General features: G+C 37.0%; 1 protein-coding gene and 1 non-coding gene across 10 annotated transcripts in view; both read left to right on the top strand.

The window, feature by feature from the left end:
- Positions 1-15,656, top strand: part of CCSER2 (coiled-coil serine rich protein 2) — a 193,678-nt gene that overhangs the window by 63,386 nt on the left and 114,636 nt on the right. The window lies entirely within an intron of this gene.
- On the top strand, positions 5,969-6,075 carry LOC122901582. Its single transcript, XR_006383579.1, has one exon. It is a non-coding gene; the product is annotated as a U6 spliceosomal RNA (small nuclear RNA).

Genomic DNA, 15,656 nt, shown 5'->3' on the forward strand with positions numbered 1-15,656 from the left:
GGGTGAACATTGACTTTAGGCCTAGAAAACAGCATATTAAGCTCCATTTGACGTAATGTGCAAGAAGTCTGATGCTCAGCTAAAATGGGCAGTCGCTGATGAACTGTAACTTGACTGGTTTTAAGGACAGAAAATTGAATCTCAAAGTAGGAAATTCAGACTACTGAAGCAGTTGGAGGCATTAAATACAGTCATTTTCCCATCATCCTACAAGGGTACTACACTAAATCACCAATGCATTTGGCATTTCAATTTACTAAACATTGTTATGATTTGGTTAAATCAACATTTTTAAGTAGAGCCTCCAGGGTGCTGGATGGTGAGCCAAAAGACCATAAGAGAAACAAAGATAAAAGAAATGTACTGCTCACCGGCCCTGGAGGAAGTATACCCCTTGTCTTGAGGTACCACACAGAAGGTCAAGGCAGGGTACATGCAGAAAGAGGGAGGGACTGGGGCACATGCATTTATTAGGGTCTGTGGGTGGAGTGCTTTGGGGTTCCTGGGCTAAGGTGGATTGTCTGGTGAGACCATAAAGAGCAAGGGTTTTGGGAAGCTTCACAGGGGTTTTTCCTAAGGGCTACACAAGGGGCAGGTGTTGGGAAGCAAGGAACTTACATTTGCTTGTGACTGTGGACTCTTATCTAGGGCTTGTGCTTGTACAAGGGATTAGTGTCAGTTTAAGGCTCTTGCAGGCAGCTTGGCCAAAAATGTATGCCGAGGCAGCAATATGATGGAATAATAGTTCAGCTAAACTCTCAACAAGCATACATGTTAACTGAAATCTGCTACCTGCTATTATAATCAATGTGGCTAAAATACTCATCTGAAACCTGTATAGGCTAAAGGAAATTTTTAAAAGGTCTAAGTCAAGGAGAAATTCTGCAGAATTTTTCCATGCCTCTGTGGGGTGTTTGGACCTTGACCACAGTGTAGTGAGTGTTAATTAGGTGTGTTTTTGTCTGCTTACTAAAAGAGACCCTATTCTCTTTCCACTAGAATTGAAGCTTTGCAAGCTTTATGGTCTGTAGGTGTGGTGCATGCAGGGTTTGTGCTGGTCTTCTGGGGGAGGGGTCCATTATACTTGTAGCCAGCTTGCCTGAGAAAAGCCATACCAGTGGAGCAAAGTGGGGCAGACTTGGTGTAAGCAGGTTACATAGCCAGTATCAGTTCTGTGTTGTTTACTGAATTTGGTTTATGCCAAGAGGCAGGAGAGGGAAATGGTACCCGCTGGTTCTTTTGTCTGTGGAGAGACAATGCCATCTCTCACAGATGTGCTCCAAAAAGTATGAACTGTCTTTCCCTGGTCCCCTTAGGTAGTCCTCAGTTTATGCAGCCTACCTGGGATCATTTGCTTGCTTCTGCTCAGGAGTAAGGCAGTGTCCCCAGGTCTCTATCACAGCTAAGTCTGGGGATCTTTGAAACTCCACAGTTTCTGAGACCCACTGGTTGTCAATACAGGAGATTCACCCCCTCTCCTTCTCTGAGCCAATGGCTTTGGGGAACTCTTCTCTTTGTGTTCATCCCTGTGTACTCGACTCACTCACTCTCACCTTTCTCCACAACCAGGGTTCCCTCCCCTCCACAGCACCCACAATCTGTTTCTCCTCCACAAGTCTCCATACTTCCCATCTTCCTTGAAGTGGCTTCTTCTGTCCCTTAGTTGTGCAGTTTGTTCTATCAATCCTCAGGTTGCTTTCTTCAGTATCATTATGATTTGATAGTTATCTGGCTATGTTTGAATGACAAAGCAAGCCAGGGGGCCTCCTACTATACCACCATCTTTGCCTTAGTAAAAATTTTAAATTTTAATTACTGTTACTGTCCTTTGCCACTTGAGAAATTCCCTTTGGGTCTTCTTCATAATTTCTATCTCTCTCTCTTTTTTTTTTTTAAATTTCTTTTCAGCATAATAGAATTCATTGTTTTTGCACCACGCCCAATGCTCCATGCAATACGTGCCCTCCTTAATACCCACCACCTGGCTCCCCCAACCTCCCACCCCCTGCCCCTTCAAAACCCTCAGATTGTTTTTCAGAGTCTATAATCTCTCATGGTTCACCTCCCCTTCCAATTTCCCTCAACTCCCTTCTCCTCTCCATCTCCCTATGTCCTCCATGTTATTTGTTATGTTCCACAAATAAGTGAAATCATATGGTAATTGACTCTCTCTGCTTGACTTATTTCACTCAGCATAATCTCTTGCAGTCCCGTCCATGTTGCTACAAAAGTTGGGTATTCATCCTTTCTGATGGAGGCATAATACTCCATAGTGTATATGGACCACATCTTCCTTATCCATTTGTCCATTGAAGGGCATCTTGGTTCTTTCCACAGTTTGGCAACCATGGCCATTGCTGCTATAAACAATGGGGTACAGATGGCCCTTCTTTTCACTACATCTGTATCTTTGGTGTAAATACCCAGTAGTGCAATTACAGGGTCATAGGGAAGCTCTATTCTTAATTTCTTAAGAAATCTCTACACTATTCTCCAAAGTGGCTGCACCAACTTGCATTCCCACCAACAGTGTAAGAGGGTTCCCCTTACTCCACATCCTCTCTAACACACTTTGTTTCCTGTCTTGCTAATTTTGGCCATTATAACTGGTGTAAGGTGGTATCTCAGTGTGGTTTTAATTTGAATCTCCCTGATGGTTAGTGATGATGAACATTTTTTCATGTGTCTGGTAGCCATTTGTATGTCTTCTTTGGAGAAGTGTCTGTTCATATCTTCTGCCCATTTTTTGATATGATTATCTGTTTTGTGTGTGTTGAGTTTGAGAAGTTCTTTATAGATCATGGATATCAACCTTTTGTCTGTACTGTCATTTGCAAATATCCATGGTCCTCTCAATTGATGCAGAAAAAACATTTGACAAAATCCAGCATCCGTTCCTGATTAAAACGCTTCAGAGTATAGGGATAGAGGGAACATTCCTCAACTTCATAAAATTTATCTATGAAAGACCCACAGCAAATATCATCCTTAATGGGAAAAAGCTCACAGCCTTCCTGTTGAGATCAGGAACATGACAAGGATGCCGCTCTCACCACTATTGTTCAACATAGTATTAGAAGTCCTAGCAACAGCAATCAGACAACAAAGAGAAATAAAAGGTATCCCAATTGGCAGTGAAGAAGTCAAACTCTCTCTCTTCGCAGATGACATGATACTTTATATGTAAAACCCAAAAGACTCCACCCCAAACTACTAGAACTCATAGAGCAATTCAGTATGTGGCAGGATACAAAGTCAATGTACAGTAGTCAGTGGCTTTCTTATATACTAACAATGAAAATACAGAAAGGGAAATTAGAGAATCGATTCCATTTACTATAGCACCAAAAACCATAAATACCTGGGAATAAACTTAACCAAAGAGGTAAAGGATTTGTACTCGAGGACCTACAGAACACTCATGAAAGAAATTGAAGAAGACACAAAAAGATGGAAGATCATTCCATGCTCTTGGATGGGAAGAATAAACATTGTTAGAATGTCTATACTGCCTAGAGCAATCTATACTTTTAATGCCATTCTGATCAAAATTCCACTGGTATTTTTCAAAGAGCTGGAGCAAATAATCCTAAAATTTGTATGGAATTTATTTCTATTGTTTACATACTTCCCTTAATTTTTTTTTAAGTGTGCTTTCCTTTACTTCTTTTAATATAGTAGCTGTTTTGAAGTATTTGTCTATTGTTTATTAAGCAACATATGAGAACATTTAGAAACTTCCAAATTCTATGGACAATTCTATGGACGATTTTTCTCCTAAAATATGGATCACTCTTTCTTATTTCTTTCAAAATTGGATATTTTAGATAGCATGTTGTACCAATTATAGATTTGATTTTCCCTCGAAATTTGTTTTTGTTGTTCTGTGTTTCTTTTTCTATTTGTTTCTTTCTTTGATAACTTGTCAAACTAAATTTGTGAAACCAGTCTCACTTGCAGTGGGGTACTGCAGATGTCTCTAATTTAAAAAAATAAATACCTTTATTTTATTTTATTTTTTAAAGAATTTTTTGTAGAAAGAGAGAGTGAGAGAGAGAATAAGAGAAGATCAGAGGGAGAAGTAGACTCCCCATGAGCGGGGGGCCCAATGTGGGACTTGATCCTGGGACTCTGGGATCATGACCTGAGCCGAAGGTAGTGGCTTAACCTATTGAGCCACCCAGGCGCCCCGAAAAGATGATGAATTTTGTTGAATGCTATTTCTGTATTAATTGAGGTGATGTGGTTATTTTCTTTCCTTCTATAAATGCAGTATATTACACTGATTTTTACATGTGGAATTATCTTTGTATTCCTGGGATAACTCCCAGTTGTACAATCTTTTTATTATGCTGATTGGTTGAATTTATTAGTATATTATATCTTTATATCCATATCAAAAGGATATTGGTTTGTAGTTTTCTTTTCTTGTAGTGTTTGGCCTTTGTATCAGGGTAATTTTGGGTTCATAGAATGAGTTAGGAAGTGTTGTATTTTTTTGAAGAGTTTGGAAAGGAATGATGTTAATTCTTTAAATTTTTGGTAGAATTCACCGGTTAAGCCATCTGATATGGTAGAGTTTTTTGTTGTTGTTGTGGGGGGAAGTTTGTGGATTACTGATCATGTCTCTTGTTTTAAGTTTGTCCAGATTTTCTATTTTTTTCCTTGAGTCATTTTGGTAATTTCTGTGCATCTACAAATTTGTCCATCTATTTTTTTTTGTTTTTTTATAAAGATTTTATTTATTTATTTGACAGAGAGAGATCACAAGTAGGCAGAGAGGCAGGCAGAGAGAGAGGAAGGGAAGCAGGCCTTCTGCTGAGCAGAGAGCCTGATGCGGGACTCGATCCCAGGACCCTGAGATCATGACCTGAGCTGAAGGCAGCAGCTTAACCCACTGAGCCACCCAGGCGCCCCTGTCCATCTATCTTAATTGTCTAATTTGTGTACTGTTGCTCAGATTTTTCATAATACTCTCTTAAAATCCTTTTTGTTTTAGTAACATTAGTAGTAATGTCCCCATTTTTGCTTCTGATTTTAGTTATTTTTATAGTTTTGTCTTTCTTTTTTTCTTTGTCAGTATAGTTAATGGTTTGTCATATTTGTGATAAATATATCACCAGCTTTTGGTTTCATTAGTTTTTCTGTTTTGCTGTTATCTATTATATTTTTTTTTCTGCATGATCTTTATTTTATTTTCCTCTGTTAACTTTGAGGTTTAGTTTTCTGTTATTTTTCTGGTTCCATAAGCTGTAGTTAGATTCTTGGGTTTTAGATTTTTCTTCTCTTTTTAAGATAGGCATTTGCTGCAAAAAAAATACTATGCAGCCATCAAAAGAAACGAAATCTTGCCATTTGCGACAACATGGATGGAACTAGAGCGTATCATGCTTAGCGAAATAAGTCAAGCGGAGAAAGACAACTATCATATGATCTCCCTGATATGAGGGAGTGGTGGTGCAACATGGGGGCTTAAGTGGGTAGGAGAAGAATCCATGAAACAAGATGGGATAGGGAGGGAGACAAACCATAAGTGACTCTTAATCTCACGAAACAAACTGTGGGTTGCTGGGGGGAGGGGGGTTGGGAGAAGGAGGGAAGGTTATGGACATTGGGGAGGGTATGTGCTTTTGGGTAAATTGGAAGGGGAGATGAACCATGAGAGACTATGGACTCTGAAAAACAGTCTGAGGGGTTTGAAGTGGTGGGGGGGGTGGGAGGTTGGGGTACCAGGTGGTGGGTATTATAGAGGGCACAGCTTGCGTGGAGCACTGGGTGTGGTGAAAAAATAATGAATACTGTTTTTCTGAAAATAAATAAATTGGAAAAAAAAATTCACTCTGAATACGGTTTTTGCTCCATTTTATAAGTTCTGGTATGTTGTATTTTTGCTCTGATTTTTCTCTAAGTATTTTCTGATTTTTCCCATGGTTTTTCTTTGATCAGTTGATTAAGAATATGTTGTTCAGTTCTAGCTTCAGCAGCACATTTACTAAAATTGAAACAATTTGGGCAAGATCAACATAGCTCGCAGGCAAGGATGACATACAAATTTGTGAAGCATTCCATATTTTTATTAAAAATATAAAACTATTGCAAAGTTCTTTAAAAATGCATTGTTCAGTTTCCATATATGTGAATTTTCCAGGTCTTTTCTGTTATGATTTGTAATTTCATTACATTTGGACCAAGAAGATTTTCTTGTGATTTCAGTTTATTGTTGAGGATTATTTTGTGAATAACATGTTATATCTTGGAGAATATGCCCCATGCACATAAGAGGAACGTGTGTGCTGCTTTTGTGGGGTAAATTTTTTTATTTTGTGTGTATATGTGTACATATATGTTTGTATTTTTATATATAACACGTAATGTGTAATATAAATGTGATAATATATTTATGTTTATATATTATGCAATTATATATTTACATAATATAATACTTATAAATATAAATCTATATTATGTGTTGTATATACTTAAATATCATGTATCTGTACTTGTACCTATATGTATACTTATCTTCCAGGTCCAATTGGTTTATAGTATTGTTCAAGTTCTCTATTTCCATAACAATCTTCTATCCAGATAATCTGTTCATTATTGAAAGCATAGTATTGACATTTCCAGGTATTATTGTAGACCTCTCTTTATTTCTTCCTTCAAATTTGTCAGTCTTTGCTGCATATATTTTGCTCTGTTGATTGGTATGTACATGTCTATAATTGTTATATCTTCTTGGTTAATTCACCTGTTATCAATATATAATATCCTTTGTTGTTTCTTTTTTTTTTCTTTGTTGTTTCTTATAATAATTTTTGACTTAATGTATTTTGTCTGCTACTAGTGTGGCCACCCAGCTATCTTCTGGTTCCTGTTTGCATGTTTATTTTTAACTTATATGTGTCTTTGGATGCAATGTGAGTCTAAGGTTACTATATAGTTTGATTTTTTTTTTTAAACCACTCTGCCATTTGTGATATTTAACCTATTTCCATTTATAGTAGTCACAGATAAGGATATGATTTGATAAGGAATGATTTCATTATCTCATTTTGCTATTTTTTCTGCATGTCTTATACTTTTTCTTATTTCTTCACTTGCTGCTTTTTTGAGTTTAATTGATTTTTTGCAATATACCATTCTGATTCTTGTCTAATTTTTCAAATGTTTATATCTAAAATATTTTTTTGGTTACCTAGGAATTAACAGTGAAAATCCTGAATTTACAACATAGTTTGGATTGATACAAACTTAGCTTCAGTTGTATACAAAAACTCTGTTTCTATACAATTTTTTCCTTTTTTTCATGTTATTGTCATGAATTACATCTTAATACATTGTGTACACATTAACATATAATTCTTTTTTTTAATATATTTGTGTCTGTATGAATCCCCTTAGAATTTTTTATAAGGCAAATTCACTAGTTACAATCTCAGTTTTTTGGTTTTGTTTTTATTTGGTAATCTCTTAATTTCTCCTTTATTTTTGAAGGGTAGTTTTCCTGGATAGAGAATTCTTGGTTGAGTGTTATTTTATTTTATTTTATTTTTTTAAAGATTTTATTTATTTATTTGACAGAGAGAAATCACAAGTAGACAGAGAGGCAGGCAGAGAGAGAGAGGGAAGCAGGCTCCCTGCTGAGCAGAGAGCCTGATGCGGGACTCGATCCCAGGACTCTGAGATTATGACCTGAGCCGAAGGCAGCGGCTTAACCCACTGAGCCACCCAGGCGCCCGGTTGAGTGTTCTTTTAGCGCTTTAATTTAAACAGGTAATCCCATAGGCTTCTGGCCTCCCTGCTTTGTGATGAGAACTTGGCTTTTTATCTTACTGTGGATCCCTAGCATACGGTGCCTTGCTTTTCTCTTGGTGCTTTACATCTTTTCTTTGGCTTTTGACAATTTGAATATAATTCAAATTGGTATGCTGTCTGCATTTATTCTTCTTGTAATTCAGTTTGTTTCTTCAATGTGTAAATCCTTATCTTTTTTCAAATTTGAGAAATTTTTGGCTATTATTTTTTCAGATATTCTTTCTGCCTGTTTTTCATTCTTTTTTTTATTTTATTTTTTATTTTTTTTAAAAAGATTTTATTTATTTATTTGACAGAGAGAGATCACAAGTAGGCAGAGAGGCAGGCAGAGAGAGAGGAAGGGAAGCAGGCTCCCTGCTGAGCAGAGAGCCCGATGTGGGACTCGATCCCAGGACCCTGAGATCATGACCTGAGCCGAAGGCAGCAGCTTAACCCACTGAGCCACCCAGGTGCCCCCCCTTTTTTTTCTTAAAGATTTTATTTATTTATTTGTCAGGGATAGAGGGAGAGAGAGCTAGCGAGCACATGCAGACAGAGAGGCAGGCAGAGGCAGAGGGAGAAGCAGGCTCCTGCCAAGCAAGGAGCCCAATGTGGGACTCGATCCCAGGACGCTGGGATCATGACCTGAGCCGAAGGTAGCCGCTTAAACAACTGAGCCACCCAGGCGTCCCTGTTTTTCATTTTTTTTCTGAAGTTTTTAATCATGCATATGTTGGAATACCTTGACAGTATCTTCAGAAATCTCTCAGGCTTTTAACAAATCTTTTAATTTCAATTCAGTTAAGTTAACATATAGGGTATTATTTCAGGGGTGGAATTTAGTGATTCATTGTCAGTTGCATATAACACCCAGTGCTTATTCCATCAAGTGCCCTCCTTAATGCCCATCAGCCAGTTATTGCATCCTTCTACCTACCTCTCCTCCAGCAATCCTTGGTTTGTTTCCTATGTTAAGAGTCTCTTATGGTTTGCCTCCCTGTCTGTTTTTATCTTATTTTATTTTTCCTTCCCTTCCCCTTTATCTGTTTTGTTTCTTAAGTTCCACATATAAGTTAAATCATACGGTATTTTTCTTTCTCTGACTTATTTTGCTTAGCATAATAACCTCTAGTTCCATCTCCATCATTGCAAATGGCAAGACTTCATTCTTTTTGATGGCTGAGTAATATATATATATATATATATATATATATATAGTATTTATTATATTGCACTAACAGGTATTTATCCAAAGGATACAAACACAGTGACTTGAAGGAGCACATATACCCCAATGTTTATAGCAACAATGTCCACAACAGTCAAAATATATATATTTACATTATATATAAAATATATAAAATATATTTACCACATCATCTTTATCCATTCATCTGTCAATCTGGGCTCTTTATATATTTTGACTGTTGTGGACATTGTTGCTATAAACATTGGGGTATATGTGCTCCTTCAAGTCACTGTGTTTGTATCCTTTGGATAAATACCTGTTAGTGCAGTTGCTGGGTTGTAGGGTAGTTCTGTTTTTAAGTTTTTGAGGAACCTCCATACTGTTTTCTAGAGTGGCTACACCAGTTTGCATTCCCACCTAAGTGTAAGAAGGTTCCCATTTCTCTGCATCCTGGCCAACATCTGTTGTTTTCTGACTTGTTAATTTTAGCCATTCTGACTGGTATGAATTGGTATCTAATCGTGGTTCTGGTCAGGCCTTTTGTTTATAAAATAAATTTTATTTATTTTATTGTTTTTCTTTCTTCTATGTAGCCTGAATAATTGCAATGGACAAATCTTCAGATTTGTTGATTCTTTCTTCTCTCTGTTCAAATCTGCTATTGAAAGTCTTGTGATATATTTTTTTTTTCATGAGGACCAAATCAAGATAATGTATTTAAAATGCTTATCACAATACTGGCATCAAGTAGATAGGTGAAAAAGTGGGTTCACAACTATATCATTTCTTAATTCTTAAGTGTTAACTCTTAAGTTTTTTCTTTCTTAATTTTTAATTGTAAAAAATTACATTTTTAAATTTTAAATTAAATTTTAATTACATAAAATTTACCATTTCAGCTATTTTAAAGTATAGTTCAGTAGCATTAACTGTTGTTGTAGAACAGATCTTTAGAACTTTTTTATCTTGCATAATTGAACCTCTGTATTCAATGAACAACCAGCTCTCCTTTTCCCTCTCCTCCCAGTCCCTAATAACCACTATTTAACTTTCTGTGTCTATGAGTTTGACTATTCTAGATACTTCATATATGTGGAATCATGCAGTATTGTCATTTTGTGACTGGCCTGTATCACTTAGCAAAGTGTCCTTAAGGTTCATCTGTGTCGTTGCATGTCATAAGCTTTCCTTCTTTTTAAAGGAGAATAATAATGCATTATATGTATATACCACATTTACCCATTCATCTTTTGGTGGACATTTGGATTGTTTCCACCTCTTGACTTTTATAACTAATACTGCAGTGAATGTGGGTGTGTATATATCTCTTTGAGATCCTGCTTTCAGTTATTGTGGATGTATACTCAAGAGTTTTAGTCAATTTTTCATTTGTCATACTTTAACTGCAGAATTTCTTTTTTTTTTTTTATATTTCTTCTTTACCCATGTTCTGTACTTGGTTAAATATTCTTTGCTTATGGTTTTCTTGAGTTCTTTGAATATATCAAAGACAGTTGTTTTAAAGGCTGTCAGTAGACAAAGTTCAATGCTTGAGCTTCATCAGGGATCATTTCTGTTATTACTTTTTCTTTTTCTGTAACTGGATGATACTTTCTTTGCATGACCCAAAGTTTTTATTGAAAAATAGACATTTTGAATATTTTAATGTGGCAATACTGGAAATCATATTCTGCACTCTTCTTAGGGTTTGTTTTGTTACTTGCTTGTAGGCTAAAGGTGTTTGCTTTTTAAGTAATTTTTTGAAACCATTTTTGTAAAGTCTTTTTGCTCATCATGTTTAGTCTGAGAAGTTTGTATTACTTTAGCTGTGTTTTAGGCAGGGATTTCCTTAAATGCCAAAAATAAACAAAAGAGACAAAAGGAGGAGAGAAATAGAGTAAGAGAGAAGGGAAGGAGGGAAAGAAGAAGGGAGGGTGACAGAGAAGAAGGAAGAATTCAAAGCAGGAGAGTAAAAAATTCTCAAAGTCAGAATTAAAAAAAAAAACTTGTTATCTTTTCATCTTTGCATTTTGGCTCCTTTTTTGGGTACTCCTTCAGTGCTTAGCTTGATGATTTACAACTCTGCCTTAACCTTCACTTACTACTTTTTCTGAGCCTAGAGATCATCTAGAGTTGAAAGCTTTGGGTCCTCTTAGGCCTTTACTGAGAATGCATCCTACTGTGGACTTTTTTTTGTGGCTTCACTATTCATTTATGTTTGTCAACTGTAATATTTTGTTCCAGGGTGATTGTGGATTGTCTGTCTCCCAGTGGTTTTGAGCAATGCCCATAACTTTTCTACACTGTGTGAATTCCAAGCTAGGTAAAACAAACACATGTATTTTGTGTCAGTCACTCAGGTAACCCCAGACAGGTTAGAACAGAGAAACTCAATTTTTTGGAATAAGGTCTTCGCTGAGCTTTTTGGAAACAGGTACTGAGGTTCTAATTTGGGAGCAAGATCTGCTCTCTTCAGTTTTGCAGTCAGGCTGTAGAGGGGCATATGGAAAAGGCCAGTCCCACTGACAACTAGAGTGCAGAACCATACAGCAACTCAGAAATGGCTTAGAAGTTTCTTAAGAATTTAAACCTATTTACTCTGTCACCCAGCAGTCCCACTACTCCTGGGCATGAAAGTTTATATTCACACAAAAACCTGTGCATGAATGTTTGTCATAGTTTTATTTATAACAGCTAGAAACTGGAAAACCCCAAAAATGTCCTTCAGTGAGTACATGGATACACAAACTGGTACATCCATGCAAAGGAATACCACTCAACAGTAAAAAGTAATGAATTATTGATAAATTCAGTGACTTAGGTGATTCTTTTTTCTTTTTTTTTAAGATTTTATTTATTTATTTGTCAGAGAGACAGAGAGATAAAGAGAGAGAGAGGGAGGTGAAGTACAACCAGGGGGAGCAGGAGGCAGAGGGAAAAGTAGGTTCTCCACCAAGCAAGGAGCTGAGTGCAGGACTCAATCCCAGGACTCTGGGATTATGACCTAAGCCAAATAATAGACACTTAACTGACTGAGAAACCCAGGTGCCTCGACTTAGGTGAATCTTAAAGGTATTCTGTTGAGTGTAAGAAGCCAGTCTAAAAGGGTTGCAAACTCTGATTCCATTTATATGACATTCTTAAAAGACGAAGCTGTAGTGTTGGAGAATGGATCATTGTTGGGGATATGAGTGGGTGGTGGGTGTAACTATAGCTGGATAGTACAAGGAAGATTTTTTTCAGGTGAAGAGACTATTTTTGTCCTAATTGTATTGGTGCTTACACAAAATAATATGTATTTTAAAATTCATAAACTGTACAATAAGAAAAAAATAATTTTACTTCATGATAATTAAAATAGATAGTGCTATTCATTTGTCAAAAATGTGAAGGCTTTCTTCAATTTATTAGTGAAAGAGGGATTCATGGAAGAAAGAACTGACCTACCAGCTTGCTCTATTTGAATGGAAAAGTATTCTCAGAGGTCAAGGAAATTCTATGATGATTCTGCTAGTATGTATTCAGAGTTTTAATTCCAGTGAGGCTTGTGGGAAATCTCTGGGAGCCAGAATATACAGATTTAAGGTTTTTTTTTTTGGTCATACTCCCAGCTAATGGTCTTATTAGATGGTCTCCCAACTTAAACAGGTACATGTGGATGTTGGCTGTCAAGAAGTCCTGGCTCGCCAGTTAGAGGATCCTGGCATAACAAATATGGAACAGAAACTCTTTCCCACGTTAACCAGTCTCCACTCTGCATGTTTTTTTTTTTTCTTTCTATAATAATTCTTACCTGTGCAGATGACAGATTTATAAGCTGGTAGAGAAAAATTACAATAGATCATTTTTTTTTTTTTACTTACTCTCTTTTGCCTGCTTCCTTACTGAAAGGTCTCAGTAATATCTCTGATATAACTCTGAGAAGCATAGATCTCCTATAAAGATGAATAGGGGAACATTGTTTAAGACAGATGTTGGAATCCAGTCTTCAACTCCTTATTCGGCTTTGTATGTCATCTCTGAGGTGCTGAGACCCACACCTCAGATCTCTTGCCCATCTCACTTATATTGTCCCCTGCTGAACATGTCTTCCAAAGATGCAGCAAGCATATCAAAATTACCAGGTTCTAAAATTAGGTATTAATTCTTTTACCTCGTACCGGTTTTGGTTTTCTTTTTTTTTATACTTTATTTCAGTGAATAGGAATTATCCATGTGTTTCTCAAGCCAGGAACCAAGGAGTTATTTGTGGCTCCTTCCTTACTGCTCAGTGAGATTTTGTTCTATAGATCCTGACTCCTCAGTATGTTTTGTAACTGCTTATCCTTCATTCTCACTGACACTGATTAATGCCAGGCCACCATCATGTCACATGGATTCTGCAATAGCCACAAACTGCTTTTTATTTCCTATCTATTTATTTATTTAAAAGATTTTTATTTATTTATTTGACAGAGATCAAAAGTAGGCAGAGAGGCAGGCAGAGAGAGAGAGGAGGAAGCAGGCTCCCCGCTGAGCAGAGAGCCCGATGCGGGACTCGATGCCAGGACCCTGGGATCATGACCCGAGCCGAAGGCAGAGGCTTTAACCCACTGAGCCACCCAGGCGTCCCTTTATTTCCTATTTAAATTCATTTTGAACACAGCAACCAGAATATTTCTTTAATGTAAATTTCAATTTACCACTTGTGAAAACTTATCAGTCATACCTCTTTCATTGACATAAAGTCTAGACGCCTTAATATGACCTAAATAGTTGTTCATGATATAGATCTACTTCTCTGAGTGTTGTCTTAGTCACCTAGGGCTACTATAACAAAACACTGTAGACTGAGTGGCTTAAACAGCAGACATTTATTTCAGTTTTGGAAGCTGGAAGTCTAAGATCAACGTGTTGGCAGATTCATTTCCTGATGAAGACAGACCCCTTTCCTTGCTTCCAGATAGCCACCTTCTTACTATATACTCACATGGTAGGAGAGAAAGAGTGTGTGCTCCCATTTCTTTCTCTTCTTTATAAGGACACTAATCCCATCATAGGGTTCCCACTATCCTGACTCTGACTAGAACAAATTACCCCCTGGAGACCCTACCTTCACATAGACTCATATTGTGGGTTAGGGCTTCGGTATAAGAACTTTGGGAAAATACAAATAGTCCATAACAAGTATTAACAAACTACTTGCAATTATCTGCATTGAGCAGGTCAGCAAACTCTGTCATATAAGCCAGCTACATCTGGCGAACCACCTTGTTTTTCACAGCCTGAAAAATGTTTTTTTACATTTTAGGTGATTATACTTTAAATGATTCTGTAAGTACCTATGTGGTATACTGATTTTGTCTGTGGGCCTGCAAAGCCTAAGTATTTACTTTTTATTTGTTAAAAATAAATTTATTTTTTTATACTTGCACTTAGAGTAGATAATGCTTTTTGATTCCTTGCCCTTAGCATACTATTTATGTAGAAGGTATTTTCCTCTTCCATGTTCTAGAGACCATATTTGTTTATTCTTTAGATTTTCTCTGACTTGATTTTGTTTTAGGTTTTCTCTGACATGCCCAGACTTAGATATCCATCCATCGTGCTTTCATGGTAGTTGAGCCATTACCATACTGTAAAGAAACTGTTTGAGGGAAGACAAGTACCTTTGGAGGGCTGTTGCAACCTTGTTCAATTACCATTTTTAAAGTAGAGCCCTGGAGTGGATGGTGAACCCTACTTCAGTAAAAGAGAACAAGGGAAATTGCAATAGAGAAGTTTATTACTAATAGGTTCTGAAGGAAGTATTTGGCATGCCTGGAGGGGCCATAAAAGTTCAGGTAAGGAAAGTCACAAGTCCTGCGGTATGTGACTTTATTAGGATAGATGACTAGAGTGCTTTGGGATTCCTGAACTAATTCTGGATTGGTCAGTACAAACCAAAAAGAACAGGGTTTTGATAACCCCAAGTGAGTTTATTTAAGGGGTGCGCAAGGGGAAGGCACTGGGAGGCAGGGTAATTACAGCTCAAAAGGGCTGTTGGGGAAATCCTATCAGGAATTTACATTTTCTTGTGATGCTGGGGTTATTACCTAGGGGCATGAACTCATGGGAAGGGCTAGTTTCAGTTCAAGGCCTGGACAGGTCCTTTGGCCACACAAAATGGATGCCAAGGCAGCAATATCATAGTTTAGATACACTCTTGACAAAGACAAAGACGTGGGTATATCTTGTGCCTTCTATATTCTGGTTTTTATATGTGTTGAGTTATTGAGGGTATGTCTTTCAGTTGCCACATGGAGGGACAGCGTCAAATTCCCTCCCCACAAATTTGTTCAGATGTGAATACTGTATACTAAGAGGGTATGAAACAATTTATTACTCAAGTAATCATGCTTTCTGGGGAGAACAGAGCAGGTACCCAAAGTGGACAAGAATAGTTTGAGTGAAGTTAAGAGAGGCAGGTAGCTCTGGTTTTTATTGTGGTTAAGGGATGTACCAGGTCGACGGGTTCCCATACTCAGGCTAGGTTTATGTGGTTTGAACTTCTCTGCTGATGCCAAGAAAGGTAGGCTTTTTCCAACATGAAGTTTTGGATATTATAAAAGCTTACTACAGAAAAATAAAGAATATAAAGAGCATAAATCCATATTCTATCACATAATGGAAAATTATAATAATCCTTTGG

The sequence above is a fragment of the Neovison vison genome, chromosome 2 (genome assembly GCF_020171115.1).
Source record: "Neovison vison isolate M4711 chromosome 2, ASM_NN_V1, whole genome shotgun sequence".
NCBI lineage: Eukaryota > Metazoa > Chordata > Mammalia > Carnivora > Mustelidae > Neogale > Neogale vison.